An 18,946-nucleotide genomic window follows, 5' to 3' on the forward strand; every position below is an offset into this window, starting at 1 on the left:
ACAAAAGGACTGGAAGCTCCTTCACTATTATTTATTTATCCATCTTGGCTTGGATTGCTTGGTTTTCCCTAAAGCACCCATTGTCAAACTTTAAGCTTTTGTTAGTAGGTTGTGTTTGGCTGTTTCCTTTTGAATCTGTGTTGCCTTTTACAGGCTAAGAGTCATCACTATGAAGTCTCAGTGTTTAGTCTGTTATGCTTCTACAGGTAAACTCTCTGTCTGCATGAAATTACATCATGCCCAATGTGCCTGCCGGCTTAGTTGGTTTTGCACTGGAAAACTATTCTATGGTGTTGTATAAATCTGCTATTCACTACTGTTACAAAATAGCTGAGACTTAATGTTTTATGAGAGAGGGGGGGAGTTGGTTCATAGTTCTGGAGGTTCAAGGGCATCTGCTTGCTTCCACCTCATGGCAGATGGCATCACAACTCAGATGTTCCTGTGAGAGGAACATCTCATGGTGAGTCCAAGCCCCAGAATAAGGACCTAGGGATTGGCTCTTGTATAATAATCCACTCTCAAATTGATTTCAAGATCAATTGTTGTGTAAAAGCTGCCATAGTCCCAATGGCCCAACCAACTCCCGGGCCCCTCATTGGCTCCCCAAGGGCCATACTTATAGCATGATGAAACACAATCGTCATTCCAGAAGTCTCTCCACCTCTCCTTCATTGACACTAGAGTTCCCCAGCATTCTGGGCATGAATTCAGCTCTTTCTCATGCTTCAGGTAGGGCCTTTGGTGCCTTTTTCTTTTTCTCATAACAATCTTTCTCTGACTGCCAGAGACCAAGTCAAATGCTTCAGAGATCTCCAGGCTTTTCCCATTAGTGTAGCTGAGCCAGTAGGTATCGTGCCTGCTTAAGACTCAGGAGCAATCCTGAGACTCTCTTCTTCCTTCTTCTTCTTTTCCTTTTTACTCACTTTTGAAATGAAATGAGATCCAGAGAAAGTACAACTTTGAATTATTAGAGACTAATCTTGTCTTGTGATGTTTGAATTTTAGGAATTTTTTTTTCTGAAACTCATTTCAGAAATAGACAAAAAAAAGTGTGGCATTGTCAAGGAACAATGTGTCTGTCGTTATCTCCTTCTCTTTGTACACGTCCATCACAGCTTGCATGTGTCACACACATGCAGAACTGCATTGTCTGACACTTGTGTTTGCAAAATCATCATGCTGTGTTCACATGTAGATGAAAAGTTATTTTCTTAGAAATTTGAGGAGCAGAATCATCTGTCAATAATCTTTCAGAAGCAGTGCAAAAGGCCCCAGGAATGTGAACACAGAGAGTCACTATTACTATTTGAGACATTATTCTCAACACCTGTCCCAAACTAAATAAAACATGATCGGCCCAGGCAGTAACTTCATCACTCCCACATCACGTGTTATCTTGGGGATATGGACACACACATCTTCGTGTCGTTAGGAACATATGTCAAATTGATCACACTCCAAAACCTGTATGATCAAAAAGTTCTCAAGTAATTTTAGCCCCTGACATAATCCACTTCTCAGTTTCGGGGTCTTTTAAGCCATTTTCCACGAATACTTGCAGAAAGTCACCCATGTGTGCAGAGCAGAGGCTGGAATGTGAAACATCACATAGTCTCAGAATGCAGAAGAGGCTCCCATTTCAAAACAAAGCCAATATTTGGGTTTTCCTTGGCTGCACAATCGCACTTGTGCACAAGTGTCCACATTTCAGGCTCCTAGTTCTCTGATTCAAAGTTTTGGAGCAAGGGTCAATGTCTCTGCTGATTTTATGGTTCAATTGTCAAATATCTGTAAGCTGTATGAAAGAGGCCACTGTGGCTCTTCAATAAAACTTTATAGCTATTTATTCTCACGATGGGGGAAATAGACTTATCATTTGTTCTATGCAGGCCTCATTTGCAAGTATGTCAGCAGGCCCTATTTCTTCACTACCCCAAGCTTCTGTAACCTGTAAAAGGAACACAGACTCTAGGGAGAGGAAGCAGAGGAAGCTCTGCCACACAGACGTATCAGTCCTGATTCTGCTGAATCCCTTCCTTTCTCTCCTCCAGTCTCCTCTGCATGAAGTTGGAAGGAAAGAAAACCCAAGTAACATTTCAAAGATGAGTTCTTCACTTCGTTTGGGTTTCTCAGGGGCAGAGACTAAGCCCAGGGTTTCATGCATTGCAAAGTGCATGATTCATCTCTGATCAACAAACAATTCAGCCACAAGAACTGAGGTCAGGGGAGCTGTAAAACAGCCCCATGGATTCACCACACCAGTCTTCAGGAACTATAGGAAGTCTTCCACACTATAGGAAGACTGTGTTGAGTGCTAAGAATACATAGATACAGTTGCTTTGGGAGGTAGGCAGACAAGGGTACAGTGCCCAAGGGTTGACACAGAGATTAGCAGCACTAAAGGGCACACCTTTAAGGAGCAGGACAGGAAATAACAGCAATATGTAGATCTCACACAGAAGACACAGGAAGGCTGTGGTGAGTCAGACTGGTGTCCTAGCTCCAGGTATCAGGCTGCAGTTAATAAAGAACAAACACATCAGAAAGAAATGTGCTCCTGGACTATCCCCATGAAAGTGACCCTGGGTACAGGGTGTGCCCAGCAAAATGTGAGTATAAAGAAAAATGACAGAACAACACAGGTAGTGAGTGAACAAAAGATTACAAGTAGAATTTACTTCTGCAGTCACTGCTGAGCTTTTGAAAAGTCAGGGAGGGAGGGCATTCAGCAGGCAGAGGAAGGAGACCAAATAATGATTCAAACACCCCAGAGAGGTAGACAGTTCCTTATTCATCCAAATACGTATTCCCTTTATCATGTATCTTCCCAGAAATCAGGTGGCTGTCCCTCCAGAAGGATGTCAAAATAAAATTAAAACAGCAAAACCTGATTTTGGGATGGTGATCTCCCAGGTCATGCTGGCTTGTACTCCTGAGGATATTTAAGGTATTTTTTTTTCCTCTCTTCCTGCTGGTACCAAAACGTACTAGAGGATGGGTTCTGGGGCAATGGTATTGGCATGTCCGTCTCAGAAGAAAGACCTTCTGACACTGCAGTTTGTAAAAGAAAGGCAACCTGATGAATGACCAAGGTCATGGTGGCATTGTGAAAGCCACCACACACCTGCAGCCATAGCTCCTCCACAGCATCCTGTTTTCCTGTGCAAAATAGCAGTACAGTGAACTCTTATGCTATCCAAGGATTACAAGCCGTGAGCACATCTAAATGTGAAACTGGAGTCATTCAAAGCATTGAACAGCTGTTTCCAAGGTGGGACTCAGTGACAAGGAGTCTAGACACGAGGGACATGTGGTATTTTGGAAAACTAGGGAGCTGAAAGCGAAGATGTCATTTCTGAGGGCCTGGGAAGCTGCCAAAGCTATAGGACATGCAGACTGCTGGGGTAGTGATGTCCTACACTGCACCTTCTACCTTCTTCCTCATCCTTCTCTTTGTTCTTCTGTATTCTTCCCAGTTCCTGCTGTCTCCCAGAGGCTTCTGGGAGATAGGACATATTTCCTACATTCAAACATTTCTTACCCTGCTCCTCTGATTTTTCGCAGCCCAGGTCTGGAGACCACCTTGAGGGGTGACAAGGTAATTCAATCGCATTTAATTCTTGCTCATTCACTGGAGACAACCAACAAGACACCAATTAGGGGCGACAAGAGGCTGGAGGGAAGCTGAAGTTGGCTACTGTATTGCCTGTGTGTGTGTTCACATTTAGTTCGAACTTCAACCTGGCCTGTCCGCCTTTGGGAGCGTTTAAAAAGAAATAAACTCCATCTCATTACCATCAGATACAATGATGGGGGAAACGGGCTGGAAAAATCCTGCATCTTTCCTGAGCCCTATTTTGCTCTTACAAAGAGAAGGGCAAATTCTTTACTGCTGTGCCAGTCAGCTATTATGTTTAACAATCTAATTAGAAAGGCCGGGTAGCCTATTCCCATTGTAAAAGCTAAGACAGCACACACAAGCACATCCAATTAGACAGCTGTCCTTTATGATTCGAGCTGCCCTCTGGCCAGGTTCTAATGAAGGACCCGTCACTCCAGCCCCTCCCTGCAGCCCCAGGAGATGGGGTTCATCCATAAACTGGGCCAGCTGACAGTGGTGGGGCACTCGGGGCTGTACATTAATCAGACAGCCATCAGCACTAACCTGTTCCTTGGCACATAGTAGGACACCTCTGAGGCTCTGGCCCAGTCAAAATTTAATAGTCTTTCGACCAGCGGGTGCTCTTCCCCCCTTCTTCCCACTATACAACCGAGAGACATAATCTCCCTTCAGACTATGGTGCCTGCCTTGCTTGTGCAGGTCAGACTTATGCTAACAGGTGGTTATAAATCAGAACCATTGCTCTCACTCTGACTGGTACATTCTGCATGCCAGGGATGTACATAAGTTAAAACAGACCAAGAGCTCTATACATTGAGCTGAGTATTTGTCATGCTGATTTTTTTCCCTCCAACTATGTATGGCTTAAATTAAGGCACCCTGTGTCGAGCAGATTTCTAACTGTGACTTTGTCATCTGTTTAGTATTTGGCATGTCCCACAAGGCAGTTGTGGTTATTCACAAGTCTATTAATTAAGAAGAAATCTGGTAGAGGGCCTACTAAGTGGGCTGACGGACTTCAAATGAAAAGATACATTGGAAGGTATGCATTCAGACATTGGGTGCTCTGCCTGCAGGCTTCTTGTCTACGTGGGTAATTGTTGGAAGGCAGCTTGTGGGGTCAAAGACATGCTTTTAAAAAATGTATACCCAAGAAGTTTTACATTGAAAACTGAAACATTGCTGTGTAGCGACTGAAACCACAGCAAGGATTCTACTTTAAAGCTGGGTTTTCAGGGGCTGGAAGGATGGTTCAGTGGTAAAGGTTTTTGCAAGCATATATTCAGATCCCCAGCACCCATGTGAAAAGCTGGGTGTGGCAGGGCACACCTGTAACCCCAACAATGTGGAACGGGGTTGAGGACTGGGTCCTGGTGGCTTATTGATCAGCCATTCTAGCTGTATCTGCAAGTTCCAGGCTTAGGAAGATACCTGTCCCAATAAGTAAAGAAAAGACAGCTACAATGAGACACTTAGGGTCGACTAGCCTATGGTATCTCTCTCTGTGTGTGTGTGTGTGTGTGTGTGTGTGTGTGTGTACACGAACACACACATACATCTACATTTCGACTTCCTGAAAATGCCCACTTTATCAGGAACCTGGGCCTCAACAGAGCAGAAAAATACAAAGAAACTTCAAGTTTTGGGTGGAAGAACAGACCATATTTAATCTACTGCAACTTGGGTAGGGGTAGAGACTGAGGCTGTCTTCCTATTCCTGAGTAATTTAGGGCCAAAGTGTTGTTCATGTCAACATATTTATTTCCAAACTTCATGTTCGGATCTATGAAAAACAAACTAAAAGTCTTATCCTTGAGAGACCTGTGGTTCATAATGCAAACTTATTTTGCATTTGTAATGTTTCTCACTGAGACCAAAGGACCCACAAAGCACCTTAATGGGGGTGTATCTTGGCTCATGATTTGAGGGGATATATGATCACAGCAGAAAACAAAAGTAGCTTTTGGCCATGGAACTCTTTCCCTCTTCACACCTGAGGAGAATGGGGGAATGGGAGCAAAGCCAAATTATAAGCCCTCAAGCCCCACTCTTTACTGCCAGTGAAGCACTTCCTTTGCTTAGGCCCCACCTGTAGAAGGTTCCACAGCCTTCCCAAACACTGCTAAACAAAGATTAAGCATTCAGCATTCGAGCATCCAAGTGTGTGCATGTGTGTGGGGGCACTTCAAATCTAATCCTTAATGAATGTAAATCATTGTGTCACCTTGCACTGGTGACAAAAGTGAAAACTGTTGGATAATAGGAGTAGCTTGCTTGTGCAGGATCACCTTTTGTCTGGAAGAACTGGATATTGAAACAATGTTGGAAATTGGGTGCTATAAAATTGTATTTGGTGAACACTTTATGAAAATGAGCCTGTTTTTGCAAAGTTGTTCTGTCTGGGATTGTTCCCAGTAAGACTAGGCAAAGGGCCTTCTCTTAATTAATGGGCATATAAGATGACTCTACTGGCAGGCCAGAACTAGTTACACAGCATGGAACCAAGCACTTTTCTCTGGGTTTTAGACATCAGGTGTCCAGGGCTAAGCTATAAACTGTATTCTTACAGGGTATCATGGATGGGAAAGCCATTGGAGGAAGTCCAGAGCCATCTCATCAGCAGGTGGAAGAGTCCTCAGTGGCAAATCAATTTGCACGCAAGTACTTGTATGGAAGAAAGGAGAATGTATAGACTTCACTGTGGTTCCCAAGAGCTTACCATCATATCAAAGAATTGAATGTAGCTATGAAAGTAAGGCTATTTACTCTAGTCAGCTTTCGGTGCCCTGGGAAATCAGAACCTCAAGTCAGGAACCACTGTGTTTTTCCAGGCCTTAAGATTTTTTTAAGTAGGTAGAACAATGAGCTTAATGAAGTTTATGATATAGCTTAGCACAGGATGAATAAAGAGAGACTATGGAAGAATGTGTGAGGTTCAAATGATGAGTCTCACACAGTGAAATTTAATGGGACCCAAGCAAGACTATGCTTAGATCCTGAAATTTAGATGCCAAATTGTCAACCAAGGCAAACGAGCCATGGCAGCCTACTGAAAAAATGACTGTGGATAAACTAACTATAGGTAAAAGAGCAGAGGTTAGGTATTTATTGTGCCATGTCCCAGCAAGTGAGCAGTGGGCCCCATTTCCTCTCAGCAATGCTAGCACAAGGCAAAGCGCATGCTCAGTGCACATGCTTCCTGCTCACCTTCTTATCTTAGTTTATTATTATGATAATTATTTAAATCTTTTTCATGCAATATTTCTATCATATTCTTTCCCCTCCACAAGCTCCTCTCAAAAAGAAACTAACCTCACATCTGATAGGGGCTAGTATCCAAAATACATAAAGAACTCAAGGAGCTAACTGCCAAAAAACCGAACAACCCAATCAAAAAATGGGATATAAAACTAAACCAAGAATTCATAACAGAGGAATCTCAAATGCCTGAGAAACACCTAAAGAAGTGTTCAAAGTCCTTAGTGATCAGAGGAAATGCAAATCAAAATGACCCTGAGATTCCACCTTACACCAATCAGAATGGCTAAGATCAAAACCTCAGGTGACAAAACATGTTGGCAAGGATGTGGAGAAAGAAGAATACTCCTCCATTGCTGGTGGGATTACAAACTGGAATGACCACTCTAGAAATCAATCTGGATGTTCCTCAGAAAATTGAAAATAGATCTACCTGAAGACCCAGCAATACCACTCTTAGGAACATACCATCCCACAGGGGCACATGTTCCACTATGTTCATAGCAGCCTTATTTGTGATAGCCAGAAGCTGGAAACAACCCAGATGTTCCACAACAGATGAATGGATAAAGAAAATGTGGTTCATTTACACAATGGACTACTACTTAGCTATTAAGAAAGAGGATATCCTGAGTTTTGCAGGCAAATGGATGGAACTAGAAAATATCATCCTGAGTGAGGTAACTCAGTCCCAAAAAGGACATGCATGGTATGTACCCATTAATAAATGGATATTAGTAAAAAATTAATACAGAATACCCAAGATACAGTCCACAGAACTCAAAAAGGTCAACAAGCTGAAGGTCCTAAGTGAGGACACCTCAGTCCCACTTGGGAGGAAGAAGAAAGCAATCACAAATGGGGAGGGAGGAAGGAACCTGGGAGGGTACAGGGTGGACGGGGTGGTGGGGAGAGAGGAACCTGATCTGGTATTGAGTGAGGGAAAAGGACTGAAGCCCTGAGGGAAACAGGCAACCTAGGGAGGTAGGAGGTTGAGGGGATCCTCCAGAATACACCAGAGACCTGGGAGGTAAGAGACTCTTAGGACTTGGGGGGTGTGGGGTGGAAGGGGGAGGACCTTAGATGAAATATCAGACAGGAGGGAGAGGGAACTTATAGAGCCCACCTCCAGGAGGAAGACAGGGCATCAAATGAGGGAGAGGTTGCTATCTCACAGTCAAAACTCTGACCCATAATTGTTCCTGTCCGAAAGAACTACAAGGATGGAAATGGAGAGGAGCCTGAGGGAAAGAAGGTCCAGGGACAGGCCCAAAGTGGGATCCAGATCTAGAGGAGATCCCAAGGCCTGACACTATTACTGAGGCTATGGAGTGCTCACAAAAAGGAACCTATTTTGACTGCCCTCCAGAAGACCCAACTAGCAGCTGAAAGAGTCAGATGCAGATATTTGCACCCAACCAATGGACAGAAGCTGCTGACCCCTGTGGTTGAATTAGGGAAAGACTGAAAGAAGCTGATGAGGAGGGCGACCCTGTAGCAGGACCAGCAGTTTCAAATAATCTGGACCCCGAAATCTCTCAAACACTAGACCAACAAAAAGGCAGCATATACCAGCTGATATGAGGCCCCCAACACATATACAGCAGAGGACTGCCCAGTCTTTGTTTAATCATATATGATGCATCTAACCCTCAAGAGATTGGAGGCCCCAGGGAGTTTAGAGGTCAGGTGGGGTGGGGGTTGGGGGTTGGGGGCATTCTCATGGAGACAGGAGGTTGGGGGTTGGGGGCATCCTCATGGAGACAGGGGTTGGGGAGGAGGTATGAGATATGGAACGGTTGGATGGTGGACAGGGGAGGGGACAGGAATAAAATCTGGAGTGTAAAAAAATTAAATAAATAATAAAAAAAATTTAAAAAGAAAAAAAACAAACTAAACTAAAACAACTTAATCCAACCAACCAACCAATCAAACAAATAAACAAATTAACAAACAAAGCATACAAAAAAACACAGTCTGTTTTGAGTTGGCCAACTATTCCTGAACATAGGGATAGCTGTGTTATGTGGTTGATATGCCCCAGACACTTTATTAGGGGAAATTGATCTTCCCTTTGCTAGGCGGTATCATTCTCAAATAGCAACTTGGTTAGGGGTGGGGCTTTGAATCTACTCCTACTTCTTTGTGCTGGGGTTTATATGGCTTGCCCTTGTACAGCTCTTGTCATACTGTCAGAGTCTCTCAGGGTAGAGCTCCTGTATGTATTAGCCCTGTCGAATCTGAAGGATGCTGTTTCTTGGATTCATCCACTAACTTGGGCTCTTACAATATTTCTGCCTTTCCTTCCACATAGATCTGAGTTTTGTGAGGAAAGGTTTGATAAAGTCATGCCATTTAGGGATGGATGCTCCCAAGTACCCTTTTCTCTGCACATTTTCCAATTGTGGGTCTCTGTGTTAAGCAGAAGCATTAAGATCAACAATCAATGAATAGTGCCTCAAGAAGCCAATGTTTCTGTACAGTAAAGGACATCATTGCTCAAGCAAACTACCAGCCTACAGAATGGGGAAAGGTATTATTCATAGCTTATACATTGGCAGGTTAGTATCTAGAGTACACAAAGAACTTAAAAAAAGAACCCTGTTTGTTAAGAAAACAAACCAATTAAAAATAGGGTTTTCAGAAGATGAGTTCTCAAAAGATGAAACAAAAATGGCTGAGAAACACTTAAAGAAATGCTCACATTCCTTAGGCATTAGGAAAATACAAATTAAAACAGCTTTCAGATTTCATCTTACCTGATTCAGAATGGTCAAGATTAACAAACAGCAGCTCATTCTGAAAGGATGTAGAGAAGGGGAACACTCATCCATTGTTGGTGTGAGTACAAATATGTATAGCCACTATGGAAATCAGTGTAGCTGTTCCTCAGGAAACTGAGTGGAGATCTACTTCAAGATCCAGCTATACCACTCTTGGACATACACCCAAAGGCCTCTACATTCTACTGCAGAGACACTTACCCATCCATGTTCATTGCTGCTTTATACATAACACACATAAACTTGAAACAACTTAGATGTCCATCAGCTGATGAATGGATAACAAAACTGTGGTACATTTACATAGTAATATTACTTCATTATCTGATGGATAGGCCCTACTGCTGTAGAAACCATTGAACATGACCTATTGAACATGGAGAAACTGAGCTGGTACCCAACTAGAAGCTTTACCCATACTGACTACTATTCTTGGTACTAGAATATATTTTGTGTGCTACCAGAGGAAAATATAATCATCAAATCACCCATTTGCCAACACTCAGACTTATAACGGCAGTGTCTGTACGATATAATGGTGCAATAGTAGCACAAATGATTTTAGAGAAACCAACTAATTGTTAAACTTGATTTAAGGCCTAGTCCATGAAATGGAACCCATACCTGACATTACCAAACTGGCCAAGAATCTGAGAGTGGATTGGTCATGGGCCCTAAGGCAAAAATCCACCACTATTTTCTGCTAAATGAACATATCAATAAAGTAAATCCAATGGCATTCTGCTATACTTATAGCTCAGTGGCTCACTCGACCCTCAACAGAGAGCTTGTTCTTTCAGTAGATGGCAATTCTTGTTCCCTTTTAACAACTGCTCACAGCATGGAGCCCATTTCATGTTGGCATTTAGACAGCTAAGGTTCTGGGGTAAAATACTGGGGTCAAAGTTCCAGGGGCAACAATGAGGAATCTAATTTGTTCCATTGTTTCTTCCTCTTCTTTCCTTCTTTTCCCTTCCTCCTTTCCTTCTCTGTTTTTGCTTTCTCTTCTTGACTCTATTCTCATTTCCCCCTCTTTCCATGCCACTTTTTTCTTTCCAGGATGTGATATGACTATACAGGCTCTTAATGTAGACAATAAGGTGGTGAGGGACTCTATTCTGGGGTCAGGAGGCTCGTGGGGAGTCAGTACCTGTCAGATAGCACCACACGACTTGGACCTCCACCCAACTGTTCTGTTTCCATCATTTGGATAGGAATCTGGGTATGTTCCCTACATTCTTATGTTCTGGGAGTTTCATCCTCAGTGCAGAGCTATTGATAATTATAGAAGTAGAAGAATTTGAGACTCTTATTAAGGTGGGATTGAATGGAGAACCACTCTCCAAGTGGACTAATGCTGATCTTTGAGTGGATTAGTTTTCTGGAGGGATAATATTATAAGAGAGTGAGCCTGGTCTATTTCCAATCTCCAACCTCTACTTTTGTCCTGTGACCTCTCTTCATCATGGGATCTCACTGCACACCACCAGTTGTCATTGAGCCCTCACCAGAATCAAGTTGATGTGAGTGCTGTGCTCTTAAAACTACAAATTTTTAACTACTAGAAAACTACTTGTTTTCTTTATAAAGTACTCAGCCTCAAGTATTTTGTTATAGTAATATGAAATGTACAATACATGGCCTTGAGAAAAATGTTAAGAGCAAAGACAACATCATACATACCTCAGTTCCTTCATCTCTAATGAAGCTTAGTAATTGTATGCACCTGTCTCATAGGGTGTGCGTATAGTTCACTGAGGTTTTTATGTAAACCTTTTAGAACACCTATTGATACTGCCTCAGGATTGTGTGCACATCCTCATCCATCATGCTGGGCCACATGTTCTTGGTGATATTGACTTGCCGATACAATTATAGAACTAGAAACAGCTTCCTTACAAAGTCATGGGAAGCTATGAGGGTTTGGTTGATGTGATAAATGCTGTTGAAAAGATATTCAAACTGAGCTTGCTCTAAGTTGGTACTAAAAGATTCTGTACATTGGTGAAACCACTATAGAAACCAGTGTGGAGGTATCTCATTAAACTAAAAATAGAACTTGTATATGATCCCTCTAGTATATATCCACTCCTAGGGATATACTAAAACAAAACAAAACAGCAACCATACAACCCTCACATCCACATTTATTGCTACTCTGTTCACAAGCCAAGAGAGGGACCAGCTTAGATAAACAAATGAATGTATATGTCAGATGACTATCTATCCCTAAATAATCACATCAGTTAACTGATGATGGAGAGAGCAGAACTGCTTTGGGGCATGTAGAAAGCATCCTCTCACTAACCCTTGGTGAATACACACCCTCAATGGTGAAGCCTGCCAGACCCAGGCCCAACTGTTCCAAATAGATGCAACTGAGGCTCCGAGTCACACAGAGGTATTCAGGCGAGGTGTTTCTTGGGCCATTTTATAGTACACTGGAACAGGAGGTAAGGCAGTTTTCTTCAATGAAGTGCTCTCAAAGTTTTAACATCCTTACTTTCTTCAAGCTACAGCCTTTGCCGTCAATATTCCCTGCTTCTAAAGACTGCTAAAGAAAGTCAATACCATCTTCTCTTCTAGCTAACTCTTGTCTGCTTCCAAATGGGTCTCTTTCCAACTTAGACATATTTTTTATACTTCCTGAAATAATTGATTCTTTTTAATTAATCTCAAGAGTCATCTCCATTCTGACTGCCTTATGTTGATAATACTATAAGACTTTAAAATGCTCTAATTTGTACATTTAGTCATGACTATAAAATCTCCTAGTTATAATGAGAACACACACACACACACTTACTTTATATGCAGTACCTTCTGGAAGATGCTTCTCTCAGACTCCATCTCAATCCTGCCCTCCCACATCAAACATGCTAGAATGGCAAACATCTGAAGGCCCCATATTTTTTCATCTCTGTCCAGAGACAGATGCACATAGAGTGTGTGTAAATGCTGGCATATTTTTATACTGATCATTTGCATGAAAATGGTCATAAAATCTACTTTATTATATATAGGAAAGAAAAAAATCCCATTAAGCTTTTTAAAGGCTTAGAGATTGAAAACACATGTCTAGATCTTATCATTCAAACAAGAGAGTTCACTTGACTGTGAAAAGAATTGCAAGGTACACAGCAGGTGCAATCAATCAATTCTCTAGTTATCCATTTGATGATTACATATGTTTGTAAGTAAACTGTAAATACATCTATTAAAAATGGCTTGAATAATGTCATTGTGAAGACTAATTTGTAGAGTCTGTCTTCCCCATTGTCCATGTGACTCAGATAAAGAAATTCATGTGTGTCTCAGAGGCTACAGTTGAAGCCCTGTCCATGTCATAGGACGATCTGAGCCTTATTCATCCTTCTCCAAAGTCTTTACATCACTGTGTTCCTAGTAAGATGGGGTTTTCTGCAGAGCCACTCCCATTAACATGAAAGGAATTACAGGAAGCACTGAAGGGAAAAGAGGCACTTCAAAATAACATCCTTCTCATAGACAGGCCATGAGGGCTGGATCTTATCTTAGTGTGCCTATGCATTAGCAAATGCAGTGGGAACTGGTCACTGGGGTTTTGGGATTAAGGACTAAAAAGAATTCATTCTCAGTAATGACAGAGAGTGCCAGGGATTTTCTCACTTCCCAAAATAAGCTAATTCTGTGGACTAAGAAATAATGAACAAGACTGAAAACCTGGCAGTCAGCATGATGGGGCTTCCCTGAGTCTGAGGGCAAAGGCGTTCATGAAGGATGGGTTCAAATGGCCATTTTCTAAAACAACTTTCCTATTAAATGATGGAGGTGAGGACATGGTCAGTTGGAGAGGGAATTCGTATGGGTAAAGTAACAATGGGGAGGAGATACAGGGCCATCTGAGAAGAGGGAACCTCAGTGGAGCAAATGTCTCCATAAGATTAGGCTCAGGAAAAGCCTGTAGGGCATTTTCTTAATTAGTGACTGATGAGGAAGGGCCCAGTCCACTGTGGGCAGGGCCACCACTGGGCTCTATAAGAAGGCAGGCTGAGCAAGCCATGAGGAGCAAGAGAATAAGCAGCATCTCTCTATGGTCCCTGCCTCCAGGTTCTTGCCGTGTTTGAGTTCCTGTGCTGATTTCCCTCAATGTCGGACTACAGTATGAATTGTAAGCCAAATGAACCCTTTCCTCCCCATCTTGGGTTTGCTCATAATGCTTTATCACAGCAAAAGAAAATCTATCCAAGAAAATGTCATTAACTCCTAAAGAGCTACCATCTAAATTTATTTTTCAAAGAGACCCAGGGCATTGCTAACATAGGAAACACAGACTCCTTTTAAAACCCAGTCACCCCAAATGATATCTTGAACTTGTTGGGAAATAACTCGTTGTGTTGTTCTTATGTCAGAGATAATATCAGCACGTAGTACCTGGAATTTGATCAAGTATGGGGGAGTTGTTTAACACTGACTGAATAGCCAACTTGTTTCAGGTCTACCTTTTCCTCTGCATGGATGTACCCAGAAATGCTTGGTAGTTTGAACTATGCACCATTGTCTTAGCTTTATGTTGCTCTGACAAATTGTCCAAGAGAAACAACGTACAAAGAAGAGTTTATTTGGCTTATATTTTCTGAAGCTTCAGTCTGCTGTCAGCTGATTCTGTTGCTGTCACTCCCTTGGTGTAGTCGAGTATCATTGCAAGAGTGTGTGGTGGAGGTAGCTACAGGCAGTCAAGCAGGCAGCAAACAGAAAGCAAAGAGAAGGGCTGAGTCCCAGTGTCCACTCTAAGAGCACACCTTCAATGCCTAACTTCTTCCCAGTCCATTCATTTCCATAAGGCACCGCCACCTGCCAATAGTGCCAGAGGCTAGCAAACAAACAGCCTTCAGGGATTGTTTAAGATCAAACATTTTTATTTTTCTTCTTTTCTGAACGTGAGGTTTGTAGACAATACAGGGAGCCAGGGAGCTTTGGAAAGCCTTTCTGAACATTACAAGAGACATCCGCTTCACTGAGGTTGCAATCACTAGGTCCTGGGACATTCTGGGTGGTGGTGAGGAAGAAGAGCATTTGGGTTATTGAAATTAGCACTAGCCAAGGAGAATAGTGCAAGCACTACAGAAGCAATGGTGGAGTGACCTCCTCAGGAAATAAAAGGTATCCCCAAGTTCTGAGTCCTGTCATACACAGTGGAATGCAGTGTGTCAGATTTTAACACACATGTACCACCATAGTATCACCATAACACATTGTTAACATGTAGATGCTCTTCCTACCAGGCTGAAGTGGAAACCCTGATTTGATTCTACATTTCTAAAATCTTTCAACTGTAATCTCAGTGAAATGCATACATTCATAATACATTCATAAAGAATATATCTTCTGATCATTTTCTGATCCAATTACTCTTTTACTCTTTATTAATATGCACACACACACACACACACACACACACACACACACACTCTTACACACATACAGCCACAGCAATTATCAGGAAACTCCGGGAAGTTGATTGAGTTCACTGGTGAGGTCAAGGAACAACCATTACACTGTCACATGGCTGCTTGAAAAAGTTTCCCCTTTGAAAGAGCCACTAGTCAAAGGCTGTTGAATATAGAACATGAATATCCTGGGAGAAATAACACTTATGGCATCTCTGCTTTAAAACATTATTGATTGATATAGATACGTTATTTGGGGTAAAATTATTATTTTCGAGATCTCTGTTTTGTTTAAGGAAAGGAAAAAATAATGAGACAAACATAAATTAAAATGTAAGGTTTTATCATATGCGAGCTGTGTGCACTGAGGGACATATTGGAGAGACACCGGGGCTCTAGAGAATCCTTCAGGTTGAGTGAAGATGGACAGCAGGGATGTTAAGTGGAAGCCTGAAACAGAAATTTTAGGCAAAGGTAACCGTTCTGGCCAGAGCCTGTCCCACTTAGCTAAGACCCTCATCACTTTAGGATTCACTGTCCAGGTGTGGCTTTCTATCTCAGGCTTTGATTAGTAGCAGGTCCCCCTTCCTCCTTTCTCAGCATGGACATAATTTCAACAACAGTCTCAAATGAATTTCAAGACATTACCCCACCTCTCAGATGTACAAGGATATCAATAGCTTACAGGCATGGAGCACTCACAGTCTTGGGATGTGATACCAGGTAGAGCTGACCTTCGATGTTAATGAAGTCACTGTGAAGCATCAGGGATAGACAAAGTCTCCTTCTGGGAGTGAAAGACCTTGTACTCCAAAGGCAACTCATCTAAGAACAGAGGGCTTCTTTTCACCCATAATGCAACTTTTTGTAAGCTTGGGCTCACACACAGACCTGTATTGCTTTCAGAGTTTATTGTGATGAACCACCACGTAAAAACTCTGCGATTTTGATGAAATTGGTGCAAGTGTATAAAAAAAAGTTCAGGCAAACCATGCATGGCAGAACTTAGCTGTTCAGTGGAGACTTCTTCAAAGATCTTTACTCACTACTGAGACTACGATGATGTGTTAGAGTTGTTTAAGATGAGGATCCTTTGTAAGAAATGTGACCTCAGCTTTCCAAGGTGTTTAAGTCTGGGAACACTTAAAGTGTATCTCTTATTACTTAGGTTGACAGAATTTCTTGTTTTATAAGGTTTCACTTCAAGAGGCATTGCTGAGAGCACTGTGGAGGGGAATCCTGGTCTGTATTCTGGCTGAAGAGTTCAAATTTCTGTCTTTCTTTATTCTCTATTTATTTCACCTGCAACCCTGCCTCTCAGTAGTAAAAGTAACCACTGCCTTCCTGACCTTGGTGTCAAAATCTGGTGCCAAATTATCTCTCTCTGGCTTCATTAGTATGAAAGAGTTCTATTCTTCCATCAAGCCTTCATTAAAATAAATATTTATTACCTGCATGCAGGATTTTTTAAAACTTTTCATTGGCTCTTAATGAATTTCACATCATGTACTCCAATCTCACTTATCTCCCCCTACCCTCGTACCTGCTCTCCACCCTTGCAACTCTCCCCAAACAGAGAAAAGAAATCTTGTTGTGGAAGTTGTAGTGTGTTACATTGTTCCCCACGGCAAACCATTTTGTCCACACTTCTTTGCTTGCAAATGTTCATCGCAATGACTTGAAGATCTGGTACAAGTCCTCTGGCTTCTGCTGCACTATCAATACTGGATCCTCACTGGGACTCTTCTTGGAGATCCTGTTGTTGCCCTGTGTCATGGAGATACTGTAGTTTAGGATCTGTAGAACCAGCTTGTTCATGCACTCCAGCAGTTAATTGATGGGGCAGATATTGGGTTGGGCTGATTCAAAGCCCTGGACCTGGGCCTGAGAGGAATCTGAGCTGACCACCCCGTTAGCTCTCCTGCTTGAACACGCTCGGGGCAGCTCATGAGCAATCTTCATATCCAGGGCGAGCTCTAATATGCTGCACAGGTGCAGAGCCCATTCTTCAGAGTGCTGCAGTGGGTGAGGAGCAGTGCCAGCTCTCCTGCTCTGATGACCTCAGGGCCAGCTTTCCTACCTGTCATAGGTGACAAGGGATGACACGGAGGGGTCATCTCTTCCTTGTCTATGTTACCACACAAGAGACAAGTGGCAGGGCCCCATACTCATGCCCTTGAGACCTGCTTACCTTGCTCAACCTGCCACTAGGGTCAGTTTTGTTATGCTGCCCAGGTAAGGTGCAGGGCCTGATCCCCTGAGTGTTTCTACTGGTGAGAGGTAGGGAGAGCTCTCCTGCACTCATGACGCCAAGGCCAGGTCTCCCACCTGCCCCAGTTGGCAAAGGGGGAAGGGAGGAGGAGGGTATGTCACTTTCCTCCATGTCCTAGGGCAGCAGCTCAGAACAAGGACATCCACTTGGCTTTTGGTGGTTACAGATCCCTGTTGCTGCAGGTCTAGCAACCTAGATATAGTGACAGCACAGTGACAGCACAGGCCGGGACCCACCATGATCCCAGGTGGCATCACCAGCTATTCACAGCACGATGTTCCTCATCGACCCTGCCCCTTGAGTCTCCAGCTCTGCCTCTCTTCACTGTGCCCACATCCTTATGTTTCTCTTTCACATCCATCTTTCCACCACTTACTTGTTTTTCTTAATGATATCTGAGGTCTCTGATTGTCTAGAGTTCTTTCAGGAGTGCTATGCCCAGATATTGTGCTGCCCAGGTAAGGTGCAGGGACTGATCCTCTGAGTTCTGCTACTGGTGAGGGGCAGGGGCAGCTCTCCTGCTCTCAGGATCCCAGGCCAGGTCTCCCATCTGCCCACGTGTGCATTATGGCACTTGACAGGGGTTATTTTAGGCATGTTCTGCCCTGCCCCCTGCCACAGACCAGTAGAATGCAGGACTGCTGGTCCTCTCAGGGTAGCTCTCTGTCCAGGTCCCAAAATGCCAGTCTGGTGGTCTTCTCAGGTTTGGTCATCACCTGCTTGAGTGGCCCTTTGTGAAGGTCATCTGTCTCAGGCTCACTCCTGCCCAGGACCTTCAGTCTCAGGTGGAATTCTAGTCTCCATCTGGCTCCCTGCCCTAGGAGCCCATCCAAGCCTGTGTAGCACCATCCTGGTGGTCATCTCAGGCGAGTTCCCTGTCTGGGACTCCTGGCTCTGGACTGGTTGTTGTCTGAGGCTTGCTGTTTTCAGGGAGTGTTAGGCTACTAATCATTCAGATGTTTACGGGTTAGAACACTTAGACCTCATCTCTTTCCTCTCTGCCACCTACTGACACGCATGTGACACAGCAGCCACACCTGGAACACCACTAGGGGCAGGTGCATGCAGTTTTGTATTGGTACCTTTATAGTCAGAATTTATAAGAGTCTTGTCCAGCTACCTGAGAGTTTAGGTCAAAAGCAATTAGAAGGAAAGAGAATCAATCATGCATACATTAAGTATATATGTAGGAACTAAAGAAAAGCTGAGAACCAGATAAGGCTTTAGAGACAAAGCTGGCTCTTGTGTGCCCTACCCAGACATCTTTGTCTCTTCTTTTTCTCTAATCTGCTTTTCTTACTTATCTACTTGTCATTTTCTCTCCATCCATCAGCATATCCACCCAGCCAGCCACCCACCCACGTATCTACCCACCCACCCACCCTTCCATCCATCCACCCACCTACCCACTTGTCCATCCATCCATCCATCCATCCATCCATCCATCCATCCATTCATCCATCCATTCACCCACCATCCACCCACCATCCACCCATCCACTCATCCATCCACCACCCACTCACCATCTACCCACTCACTCATCTACCCATCCATCCATCCATCCATCCATCCATCCATC

The 18,946-nt window shown here is 43.2% G+C and overlaps 1 non-coding gene across 1 annotated transcript; it reads right to left on the bottom strand.

Annotated features, from left to right (window-relative positions):
- Positions 1–18,299: 18,299 nt before the first annotated feature.
- Positions 18,300–18,426, bottom strand: LOC114638670. The gene has a single exon (XR_003713904.1). It is a non-coding gene; the product is annotated as a small nucleolar RNA SNORA17 (small nucleolar RNA).
- Between the last annotated feature and the right edge of the window lie 520 nt (positions 18,427–18,946).

The sequence above is a fragment of the Grammomys surdaster genome, unplaced genomic scaffold, assembly GCF_004785775.1.
Source record: "Grammomys surdaster isolate TR1022 unplaced genomic scaffold, NIH_TR_1.0 125617, whole genome shotgun sequence".
Lineage (NCBI taxonomy): Eukaryota > Metazoa > Chordata > Mammalia > Rodentia > Muridae > Grammomys > Grammomys surdaster.